This window comes from Marmota flaviventris, chromosome 10 (assembly GCF_047511675.1).
Source record: "Marmota flaviventris isolate mMarFla1 chromosome 10, mMarFla1.hap1, whole genome shotgun sequence".
NCBI classification, from domain to species: Eukaryota; Metazoa; Chordata; class Mammalia; order Rodentia; family Sciuridae; genus Marmota; species Marmota flaviventris.
The window spans coordinates 49,453,415-49,466,154 of NC_092507.1; the positions used below are offsets into that span (position 1 = coordinate 49,453,415).

Consider the following 12,740-nt stretch of genomic DNA (forward strand, 5'->3'; position numbering starts at 1 on the left):
AAGGATGGAGTTGCCATAAACTGAGATAGGAAGATGGCAGGAGCAGCTCTGGATGAGGGTGGAAACCAGGTTACCTTTGAGATGCCTATTAGACATTGCTGAGACTGATCATAGGAGCATCTTGCCTATGGCAGCATACTGTGCAGGTTACTGACCTGGTTACCAAGTTTTTCAGTGTGCATCATCTCATTAATTGATAAAGGACTCCTTTTCAAGTGTGTAATACAGTAATGAGTTTCTCTAAGAGTCCTGAGGACAACAGCTCAAGAACAGGAAAAAAATCTTTTTTTTTATGTTTAGGTCTATTTGTGGCATGATGATGCACAACATGATAGTTTTTGTTAATTGTACTATATGATCCAGTTTTATATGGTATCTTGGGACCAAGATCATACTATAAAAATTGACTTTTCCATATTTTTTCTGAAATGAAGATTGGCATCATAGCCTAGAATTATAATGAAAAGAAAAAAAATGCTTTTGAATTATAATGCAAGATAAAATGTGCATATTTTTCTTTTTTAATTAATTGGGAACACAAAAACTCAATTTAAAAATGCATAAAAGACTCATAAACATTTTTGCCCATGCCTACTTCACTATGAACTTTTAATTTTTTAAAAAAACTAGGATTCTGTAGGAGCGTATAATGGCAAGTTACCTTTATTATTTATTTTTATATCTCCAATGAATCTTATACAGGTTCGCTATATAAATGAATGTGAGTGTGTTAACCAAGAACACAACAATAATCTGTGGCTGGGATGGAGATTTTCTAGTATAATCAACATGTTAGATGCTTCTAGGTTAGCAAAGCTTTTCACACATATATTATCTTATTCATTCTTCCCAAAACTCCTGTGAGGTCAGAATCTTATAAACAAGGAAACAGACTGGAAAATGGAGGCTACTAGCTGGGTGTGGTGGTGCATGCTTGTAATTCCAGCAGCTTGGGAGGCTGAGGCAGGAGGATCGCAAGATCAAAGCCAGCCTCAGCATCTTAGCAAGTCCTTAAGCAACTTAGCAAGACCCTTTCTCAAAATAAAACACAAAAGAGGCTGGGGATGTATCTCAGTGGTTAAGCATCCCTAGGGTTCAATCCCTGGGGTGAAAAAAGAAAAAGAGAAAGCAAGAAAAAGAAAATGGAGGCTACTTTACCCAAAATTATACTTTTATGGTAGTTGTAGAGACTCAAACATAGGTAACCTGTGCTCTTCATACTGCCTCATACTGTAACTGTGACAAAGCAGTGACCAGGTTTCTGGTTATGTGGGAAGCCACACTGTCTGCTCATGCCTGAAATTAACAGCAACAATGAAGTAGTTAACTTTTACTAATGCCTCTGGCACTCCTAAGAATGTTTTTTACATGTATTATCTCATTGCATCCTTGTTTTAATTACATAAAATAAACTTTCTTGTTACCCTTGAGAAGGATTAGAAATGAAGATAGGTAACTTTCTGAAGGTCACTCAGAAAGGGGATGTAGAGGCATGATTCATATCCAGCAACCTTGAACCTGGAGTCTTTATGCTTTGCTGTGGCACAAAGATCTTTGCTTTATCCGAATCCTCCCCCCAAATTCCTCCCACTCCAAGTGTAAACTCTATATAGAGGAAGATGTTGGCAGTCATTTATACTTTAGTATGAATTGGTTTCTCTTGCTGAAAGTATGTCTTCTTAACAGGCAAAGAAAGAAAGCAAAAAAAATTTAAACAGACATAAAGACAATGTTTTCCTTGTTCATAGAAGAAGTAGTAGATTATAAGAAATTAGAAAGAGAAGGGAGGGAGGGAAGAAAGGAAAAGGAAAGGATGAGAAAGAAATGAGTTCGTGGTTTCTTTTCATAAAACACGTCTTCTTACTGATGTCTAGACATTATTCTTTGTTAATTTTAAATTTACATTCATAAAATTATCTTGGTTGTACAGTTCTATGAGTTTTTATAACATCATAGATACATCAACACCACAGACAGGATATGGAACAGTTCTAAGAACACCATCAATTTTACCAGCTCAAAGTCAATGTCCCATCTCAGGCAGTGCAAGCAAAGTTTGCCTTGCTCTATTTCCACATTGATTTTAATCCTTTTATCAGTGCTGCTTCTATCTGCATTATATTTGAGTTTTTTATATTTTCAGGGTCATGAAAGAGACCCAAATACACAGAGTATTCTATCCTGTGATAAGAGTGGCATTTCAGAGGAGGGAAAGGGATTTAAGAAAGTGTACTGGGAAAAATGATTAGCAGTCTGGAAAAAAAAAATCCTTACTCAAAACTAAATTTCCACTAGAACAAAAAATATAATAAAATACTGAACCACAAAATAACACAATAAAATGTAGGACAATTTTAAAAACATAATGTTAAAGAAAAATAAGGCCTTTCTAAAGAATATAGAAACCCAGCATCTGTGATAAATTCTACTCTAAAACTGTCCAAAATTAATGCACAAAAAACCCACCATAAACAAAGTTGAAAGCAGGAGGTAAAGTAGAAAAAGAATTAGCAACATATGTGACAAAAGGTTAAGTTATGCAATACATATACAACACACCCAAAATATATATTTAATAAGTCAATATAATATATAAAATATGCCTATTTATATATTATATATTGATTTATATATTGTTATATATAATATATATGTGTGTATATATTATATGTGTGTGCATGTATATATATATATACACACATACCTAATACTTGTATTATATATTATAATATGTAAATCAATATATAATGTAAATATATAATATATAAAACATTGTATGTGAGTGTGTGATACCAGACATTGAACCCAGGGTCTTACACATGATAGGCAAGTGCTCTACCACTGATCTACATTCCCAGCCCTTTTGTGTTTTTTATTTTGAGACAGAGTCTTGCTAAGTTGGCCAGGCTAACATTGAACTTTGGGTCCTCCTACCTTAGCCTCCTGAGTAGCTGGGGTTACAGGCATGAGCCACTGCTCTCAGCTGATATATACTTTTTAAAGTCAGAAAGAGAATGGCCAACAATCCAAAAGAAATACAAGAAAATGATATAGTCAGAGCAAAAGAAAACATTTAAAATATTTGTGTAATATAAGAACAATACAAATTAAAATTTGAAAGATTTTCATGTATTAGCAAAGATAAGAAAGTATCATGCTATTGGTAAACATATAGAACTTTTCTTTACCATTAGAGCACTACAAATGGGTTCAACCTCTTTAGAGACAATTTAGTGTATATACAAACACACATGCATGCACACACACATACATAAATCTAATTATATACAGATATTATAGCAAGTATTAAATGTTCACCCATAAAATTTACAATTATGTGTATAAATTTTAAGTGTTCACCATGCATATAGTTGGACATATAAGCAAAGTTGTACATAAAGTATTCATAGTAACATCAATTATAATGAAATATTGGTAACCTAAATATACACTAATGTAATGTAATGTAAATGTTATACATTACAAACTCTTTAAAATAAAGAAGTAGGTGTGTCTGAAGTCATGGGATAATCTTTAAGTTATACGAAGTCAACAAAGGCAAATGCTAAGAGGTGTGCGCTGGGGAGGTGCTGCACATGCTCAGTTCACTGCGTAGAGGACAGGAAACTGGTAACTGCTGCTGACTGCAGGAAGAGGATGCGGTTTTAGAAGCATAATTTTTCGTGCCTTACCCAATGAAAATGAAGGATATTAAATTTGAAATCACCTTTCTATATTAAACAAAATGATTTCTTATAGTATTTGCCTTGTGGCCTAAAAATCTTGTTCATACCTCAATCATTAACAGTGACCAAAATCACATACTCACACATAGAGGGCTCTGTAAAAATCCTTGGCAATTTTCATACATCTTGCTTTTAGCTATAGACTGAACTTAGAGTAAGAGAGCAAAAATGTGTGATCTTTCTGGTAAAGAATAATATTCTTTTCCCCTCCCTGAAAGCAGAGAGTTCAGTGTAAGGTTAGCATTTTCATTCACAGTAGCCATTATTTGGTCACAGGCCCTGCTATAGGAACCCATTGAATACAAACGTAACATGTACTATCTTCAATCATGATTTGTTATGAAGACTTTTCAGAGCATTTTTTATTTTGTGTACAGCTCTATTTTAAAATAGCTTAATGTGCAAAGGGAGAATAAAAAGGATTATTGGAAATCAGGCATGTTGGTGGATATTTTCATATGCATTAACTTAAGTACCACTGTTATTGTAACTGCAAAATTGGAATTGTGAACCCTCTTAAAGAAGATGAAACTGAGCCAAGGTTCAAACCCAGGTCTGTTAGAGTCTGAAGCCCAGTGCTTTCTGCTTTACCAGGACAGCACTGTGTTTAGAGGTGTAACATCATGCAGATTTCCTTTGAAAGCCCTAAGACGTTCCATAAAAAATATTTTTTTTAACTATTTCAAGAGTAACAGCCCCTTGGGTACACTGAATTAGATGAAAGACACGGGAACCAGGGCAGGAAAAAAGAGATTAAGAGATGAGTTTTGTAAAGAAAGAATGACTCGAAGGGAGCAGGATAACAGGTGATGACATCCATTGGGACACCATGACCTGTTCAAGCCTGGTGTTAGTCTTAGTTTTCTGCTTTTTCAGATGACAGATGAGTTTTAAGACTTTCTTATGAAGGTAATGTATGACATTTTGTTGGAAAATATTGAAGAGAAAATTATAGTCTTCCATAATCAACTACAATTAATAATACTATCTTTTTCCCCATCTTTTTTTTTAGTGTACACACATATATAAAATGGTTGTGATCACAGTGAATATTTAGTATGCTGTTTTCCTAATTAGCATTGTAAACCTTTTCTTTCTCAAAATAAGTCAGAAAATAATTTTCAACCATTTACACCTATGTCCCTGCTAGGTTAATCTCTTTGTTCCAACCCAGGGAATATGCTTCCAGCATATCCTGAGATTTATTTTTTTCTCCAACTCTATAATTTCCTTAGGACAGACTTCTATAACTGGAATTACTAATGCAAATGATATGTACATTTCTCTTGAGACAATTACCAAACTGCCTTTCAAAAAGGTTGTGCAATTTACACCCTTACAAATTGCTTTTAAGTCTGATAATGCTAACCCTTAAGAGGGTTGAGTGTTATCTTTTTTAATTGTTAGGAGGCAGATATCTTGGAGGTATAATTCCTGTAATCACATTTTGGAATCAGTAATCTCCGAAAGAATGATTTTCACATTTTTTCAATTTTTTTAAATACAAAGCATAGGGAAATTCAGGGGTTTCTCATCTTGTCAAAGAAGCCTCTGCACTGCTCCCACAGATAGGGTAGTCTGTTAAACATTCACGGAGAGGTAAAGGGCTAGGAAAATTGGAGTAAATAATGTTTATTCTGCCAAACTTTTTGCATAGAGAGGTTCAGAGAGGTTAACTGGCCTAACCAGTAAGAGAGCAAACAGATTCAACCCAAGATTTTCTGGTTCTCAAATTTATTTTCTATTGACTACATCTCACTGCATATGTGTGTGTGTGTGTGTGTGTGTGTGTGTGTGTGTATATATATATATATATATATATATATACATAAAATTTGAGATTTTCAGATTTCTTTATGATTATTTTAAGATTAGAAGATATTTTTAAATCATCCATAATTCCACTCTTCCAATGACTTATCATGCATATTTTCCAATCATTTTCTGTATATGCTTTAATCATAATTGATTGTGATATTGAGTATGTGTGTATGTGTATGTATATATTTTTTTGTAAAGTGATTTTATTTCATATTGTAAACATGTTGTAATGTCATTAACTATTACTTTGAAACATTATTAATGGCTGCAAAGTATTGCAATGTATGGATGAAGCATTAACTTATAAGTTGTTTCTCATTTGTTGCTCTTATAAGTAATGCTGTAATGAACATCTTGAGCATAAATCCTTATCTATATTTTTAGTGCTTATTGAGGATAAATACCCAGAAGTAAGTTTCCAGAGTTACACTGCCTTTTGGGAGGCTGCAGAAGCCTTTCAAGAAAGAGCGAGCCAATATATTGATCTGAATTTCTTTTTTTAGCAAACCCTAGCTGAATCCAGGGTCTCTTCCCTGTGGCTACTTAATATAACTTTCACCTGTGCCCACTTATTTATGTGCTTGCTTCTGATCAATAAATATGTTCTATCAATTGAAACAACAGACAACATACTCATACAAATAAATGACAGTTATAGAATTTAGATTAGCCATCAGAAAAAAGTTGAAATAGAAAGAAATAAAGCTGTATTTTTATCCTCTAAAAATTAATATGAAAACAGAACATTATAGGCAGTCTGAATAGAGTGTGTATGTGAAACCCTCACTGTGAAGTCCCTCCTTAGTGCACAGATTTTAATAACAAGGTCAAAGCGTCTCCAGTTTAGAAGTTACTCTGGTCCCTTCTCTTGGTGTGCATACAATGGCATGAAATGTCTTGTACCTCCCTTTCTCCATTTTACCCCAAATCATGATATACAGCTTGAGTCCCACTTCTCTGAGAATACTTAATACAGGTAGAGATGCTAGCAGAGTCAAGCCACCTGGCTGAATTGATTCTTCTCAGGATTCTTGTGAACTCCATGCAAATTGTTACCATCTCATGTTAAGTAATGCTAATATATTAAAGTTAGGATTCATTAGCTCTTCAGGAAGGAAGCTTGTGGGTATGTGGATCTATAATAATTTACTAGCGATAAGAAGGCTTTAATTCCATGCCCTAAGGCCTGTGTTTCTTTGTTGTTGTCGGTAACTTGTTTGTAAAGACTAAAGATTTGCAGAGATAATAGAATGAGGTAACTGTCTGCACAGATGTGATCAGAATAATAGAAATTTGATGTGGTTATCTTCTGGATTCCAAACATCTGGAGGAGAACCACAACCTCCACTCCATCACATGATTTCTGAATCTCTGGGTACTGGTTTGTGTGTAAGCCAAAGCTGTGTTTTCAAAAGGCTCCTCAAAGGCTATGCTTTCCCAGGCTTTAGCATGTGTGATTCCCTAGCTATATAATGACATCAATAATGTGAACCCAGGCCTTGTAAGCTAGTCAATACCAATACTGATAGAGCTCTTTGAAGGAAAAATGCTCAAGTATTCTCCAGCAATTCTTTTGTGACCTTGCAGGAAATAGTGCTGTTCAAGTCCCTAAATGAGTTTGATTGTAGTGGTTTCCTTCAGAAATTTAGCTAATCTGTTTTCTAACAGTTTCTGCATTTTTTTGTTTTTAGTTTTGAGAAATGAAAATTTTCTCATAGGCCTCTCCCCACTCCCCACCCCCCAAAAAAGAACATGACAGTGCCGCTAAAGATTTGGGATACCATTTCAATTAGGTATTTAGTCCTCTCGAAGTCTGAGACTGAAACATGCTCTCCACACATGTTCCCTTCACTGTCAAGTGTCACTGATGAGCATTTAATAAGACTGCAGTTTGGATACACAGGATTCTTTTTAAGTCTGTGTTCCTGAACTTGTTTTGATGACTTTTGACTAGCACATTCCTGGGCGGGGAGCAAAATCTATTTTGAGTGAAATTGAATTTTGGCTAGTTATTTTTGGAGGGCGACCCCCTGTGGGTTTTTGAAGACAGGGAACACATGAAACGTGTGTTGCTGCATAAGATCACAAGGAGAAGGTGGATAGGAGGGTGTCTGGGTGCCCCACAAGTGCTTAGAATCCAAATTTGCTGTCTTTGCTTGCTTTATGAATTATTTCTTCCTCTTAAATTCAGCAGGCCTCTTCTTCCTGCTCTTATTTCAAATATTCAGGCCTCTGATATTTATCATCACTCTCTGATAAGAGAATGGATGCTCACTGCTTCCTTGGTGTTGGAATCTTAAATTTTATGGTCCTTAAAATTTTGCCTTCCCTTGCTGTATGGTGAAACGTAATTCGCAGGTCCCCTCTTTCCTTCTTTCCCTAGCCATCGAAGCCCCTTCCCTGCCTTGCTCCCTTACTGGTGCTGCCTCCTCTGTGACCTCCAATTCCTGGGAGTGCGTCAGCCCCTCCTCCCTTACAGCTGTCTCAAAAGCCAGCTCCATCTCTTCTACAAAGCCCGTTCTGTTCCTCCTGCTGGCTATCACTTTGCTATCTTTTAACACCTCACAGATTTTGATTTAAGCATCTCACAGATTTTTATTTATATTACTTTGAGGCACTCATATTCTCATTTTCTGTATTTGCGTGTCCCCAGTAGGCTCTAGCACTCTGAGGACAGCAGTGTATCTTAGTCACCTCCGCACCTCAGTAATGCTTAGAGCAGAGGCTGGCATATGACAAGTGCTGGCATAAGGGTCTTTGGGCGAACAAGAGAGAACACGTGAGTGTAGTAACATTTCCCTCTGATGCACTTAGTGGAGTCTGAGGGGATGAAGAAGAGAGTGGCTCACTACTTCCATGGAGTTGGAGTCTTTGATAAAATAAGACAAATTTCTCATTCTTCTTGGCATCAGTGACTAGGCCAGCCCACCAGGGGCTAGGGGACTTCATCATTTCTCCAGTCTGAAGTAAATCCACCCTAAGTGCTCACCTGGTCTCTTGTATTTCTGCCCAGGTGCCTCTCTCTGCGCTCATTCCCCCACCCCACCCTGCTGCCTGTGGCCGAAGTTGCTACCTCCACTCAGCCTCTCAGGGGCAGCCTCTCAGGGGCAGCCTGAGAGAGGACCCATGGAGTGGTCTTCATTCAAAGGGCAACTCTTCTTTTGTTGTCCTCTGCATAGAAATCTAGATTTTTCTCTCTTTTCTGCCTGCCTTGGTTCCACATGTTTTAGTGATTGCTAAACTAGACCTTTCAAACTGCCTATTTGCAAAACAAGCAATGCAGACTCCCAGTTTCTAGTTTACCAGATTTGGGTGATTTCATCAATAGAAAACATCAATTGACAATGCTACAAATATTTTAATATCTTAGTATCTTTTTCTTTAGTCATATTTTTTTCCAAAAATGGAAAACTGCTAAGCATGTCCATTTACAACACACTGACTGCCAAGCATGGTAGTGCACACCTGTAATCCCAGTGCCCCAGAAGACTGAGGCAGGAGGATCTCAAATTGAAGGCTAGCCTCAGCAACTTATCAAGACTATTGTCAAAATATAAGAAAATTAAAAGGACTAGGAATGTATTTCAGTAGTAAATCATCTCCAAGTTCAATCCCTAGTACCCCCCCACACCAAATTTGTTTTGGTTAACAAAATGCATTGACCAAGTTTTTAATGACATGACCAGGTATGACTGTTGAGTGAAGACTATTTATTACAGACTCAACACTAATTCATCTGGAAATATTATGATTTCTTTATCCAGATACTTTCCTTATTCCTTCTTTTTTAATCATTTGTTCATTTTAGATACCATGACAGTAGAGTATATTATGGCATATTATTCATACATGGAGTATAACTTATTCTAATTAGGATCCCATTCTTGTGAGTGTACATGGTGTGGAGTTACACTGGCCATGTATTCTATATGAACATAGGAAATTTACATGCAAGTAATTCTACTGTCTTTCCTATTCCCCTGTCTTCACTTCATTCTCTTTATCTAATCCCAACCTTATTCCTTCTTATTCAGACAAAAAAAAAAAAAAAAAAAAAAAAAAAACCAGAAAAAAGAAACCAGCACGCTGAGAACAACAAACTGGAGTTTTGTTTGGCTAATGGGCAGTCAATGTGTCCATTTCTGAGGACACTGAGACCATGTGCTCCCAGGAACACCTGCAGAGTTTTAAGGAACAGTGCTTCAGGGACCTCCCCTACTCTCCCTCTCTACTCCACCATGTCCCTCCCTAGAGACAGATCTCAGTACCCTCAGAGGCCCTGTAGAACTCTTTAGTGCTTATGGAGAATTGTTCTTGAACCATTTCCCCAACTGATCTTCCTGTATTAGCAATGCATACAAAAGGGGTAACACAGAAGAGTGTGATTTTTATGAACATGGTATCAAATTCTAGTTTGGGATTTTTATATTTACTATTGTGCTGAAGGCCAAACTAAGACTCTTGGATAATGTGTAGAACTATATGAGAGAGAGAGAGAGAGAGAGAGAGAGAGAATATGAATGAATAGTGCTAATATAAAAGCTGGTAGAAGCTTCTTATAGGGATGTCCTTCCATAGGAAAATGGGTCATAGGAAATTGTAAATGTAGGTAAATTGGCTGCTAAAAATACTTTCTATTTTAGAGGCAGCCAAATAATCAACAATTTCTTTTTAAAAAATATTTTTAATTATCAATGGACCTTCATTATGTTTGTTTATATGTAGTGCTGAGGATTGAACCAATGCCTCACATGTGATAGGCAAGCCCTCTACCACTGAGCTAAAACCCCAGCCCAATGATTTGATTTCTAACACTCATGTTTGCCATGAGGACTTTTACAATGAGATTATATGGCCAAACTTATTTCTCTGTTTACTTTACCAAAAAGTTGTCAATTGCCCCTAAATCTCTCCTCCAAAATTCTCAAAAATGTCTACAGACATCTCAAAAAAAAAGTATGTATATTTTTCAGATCTCATGATTTCTTGGAGCTCTTCCTGCAACATTTGATTATTGCTCTTATAAATAGGGCAAGAATTACAATTAAGAAAGATTTGAAAATGACATATTATCCTAGTAAACATGATTGTAAATAATTAGTTGCTACATTGTCGCCTTTCCTTGATATTATATTCATGTTGGAAGCTCTTAACCATATATGTAGAATCAATTCACTAAGGTGTATGTGGTTGTTTTAGTAAAAAGTTTGAATTGAGGTTTTGTTCAATACTATAACTCCCTAATTCCACAGTTTCTTTGAGAAAATCAGATTCAATTTATGGCATGTCTTTCTGGATCTACATCCTGTTAGAGGTGAGCACCCTGCCTGCTGTCACTATTGTAATGGAAGATGAGTCAGAATTTCTTCCTTCCTTCCCTTGTTTTCCCTATGTCCCTGATTACTCCCAGCAGTTCACTTTCTACAGAGTAAATTTCTCAAGGTATTAATCTATGACTTAGGTACCCAAGTTTCCCAGATCTTTGTAGTCGTCATATCTTTGTTTTAAAAAATGTAAATACTGCCACCTCTCTCACCACTGCTCTTTTGTTTTGGTTTGTTTTGGTTTTTTGGTTTTGTTTTGTACCAGGGATTGGACCTAGGAGCACTTAACCACTGAGCCACATCCCCAGCCCTTTTTATTTTTTATTTTGAGACAGAGTCTTGTGTTTCAGGCCTTGCTAAGTTGGTGAGGCTGGCTTTGATCTTGCAATCCTCCTGCCTCAGCCTCCCAAGCTACTAGGATCATAGGCATGCACCCAGCCACTGCTGTCTTTTTAAATAACCAGAATAACCTTTGGAGTAGCTTTAGTGGTCCTCAAGAGTTAGAGGCTTTATGGGATGTTCTGAAACCAAGACTGCAAGTTGTGTACCATGATTGAAGAAAGGAAAATACCTACTTAGCATCATCATGATCCTGGGTAGTTATATTATTTATATGCTAAACCTTCTTTCAAATGATGAAATTGGGGTCAAGAAAAAGTAGATAGTGAAGTGCAGTACAGATACCTCTCCAGCTTTGGTAAGCTTGCTATGGTCAACAGAGATATGTCTTCATAAAAGAATGTCCCCACCACCTCAAATAGTGTGTATGCTGGGATCCATAAGCAAACTCATTTATGATGTCACCAGTGTGGCAAAAATATCACAGGAAATTCTGCTATGCCTAGAGTAAGCAGCCAGCTCAGGCATGCTATTTGACCAATACCATCCAACTGGGGGCTCCCATTTTAGCATCTGTCATCAATCACTCAGCCTTGGTTCTTCAGCACACTCTGCGTTGCTTTTCATACATTTTCACCCTACCTATCTACTCATGTCTGAAAAAGAGCACCTTTTCTCTAACCACTAACAGGTTTGACAGGTCATGTCACCTACTGGCTTCCTCCTCATCTCTCCTTCATCCCCTTTGTGCTCTAGCAGCGAGTGAATACACTACTGGGAGGTTATGGTCCATCATCTTCAATGTAAAACTTTGCTGATGTTTCTTAAAGTGCATCGAAGCAAAGTCAGGGGCTTTTTAGAGTGTTCTACTGAGCTTTTCAAAAATGAAATTTCCCCCATACCAGTGAGAGAGGGACACCTATAGAATGGCAGAGCTATTTCAACTCTGTTCACACTAGTGTGACATATAGGATAAGGTGGGAGGGGGCCTCAATAGATTCACCAAACACCGTACATTTAGATCATGTAATACAAAGTCACTACTAGATAAATCTTCCTAAGACAAATACTGTCGCAGCAGAAAGTTTCCTACAGTACACATCAGAGGGCCCTTATGCTCCTTTGTCCAGCTTAACACCACTGCAGCCATGTCCACATGACCGTCACGGATCTATTTGGATGGCTTAGCCCTTAACAAAGATGACCCATGGAAGTTGGATCACATTTGTGGGAATTTTATCCCTTGATGTGTTTAACAAGGGGGACAAGAAGTATGAGCAGTGTTCTGAGAAACAGATAATTAAAGTAAGAGAAGCAGATCATGTCAATAAGGGCAGAAGTTAGAAAGTCTAAATCCTTTTTGTCTTTTAGATGTGTGTACTAGCAGTAGTACCAAAAAAATATAGGCCTTTCATAAATATTTGTTAAGAATTCTGGAATTATTTTAAGCAATCGTCTATAGAGATTCTAGACTAGACAAAGCATCCGAAATAAATCCTTGCAGTTTGTG

At 36.7% G+C, this 12,740-nt stretch overlaps 1 protein-coding gene across 5 annotated transcripts in view; it reads left to right on the top strand.

Annotated features, from left to right (window-relative positions):
* The window catches only part of Nfia (nuclear factor I A), a 361,350-nt gene that overhangs the window by 312,162 nt on the left and 36,448 nt on the right, over positions 1–12,740 (top strand). The gene's annotated exons all lie outside the window — the stretch shown is intronic.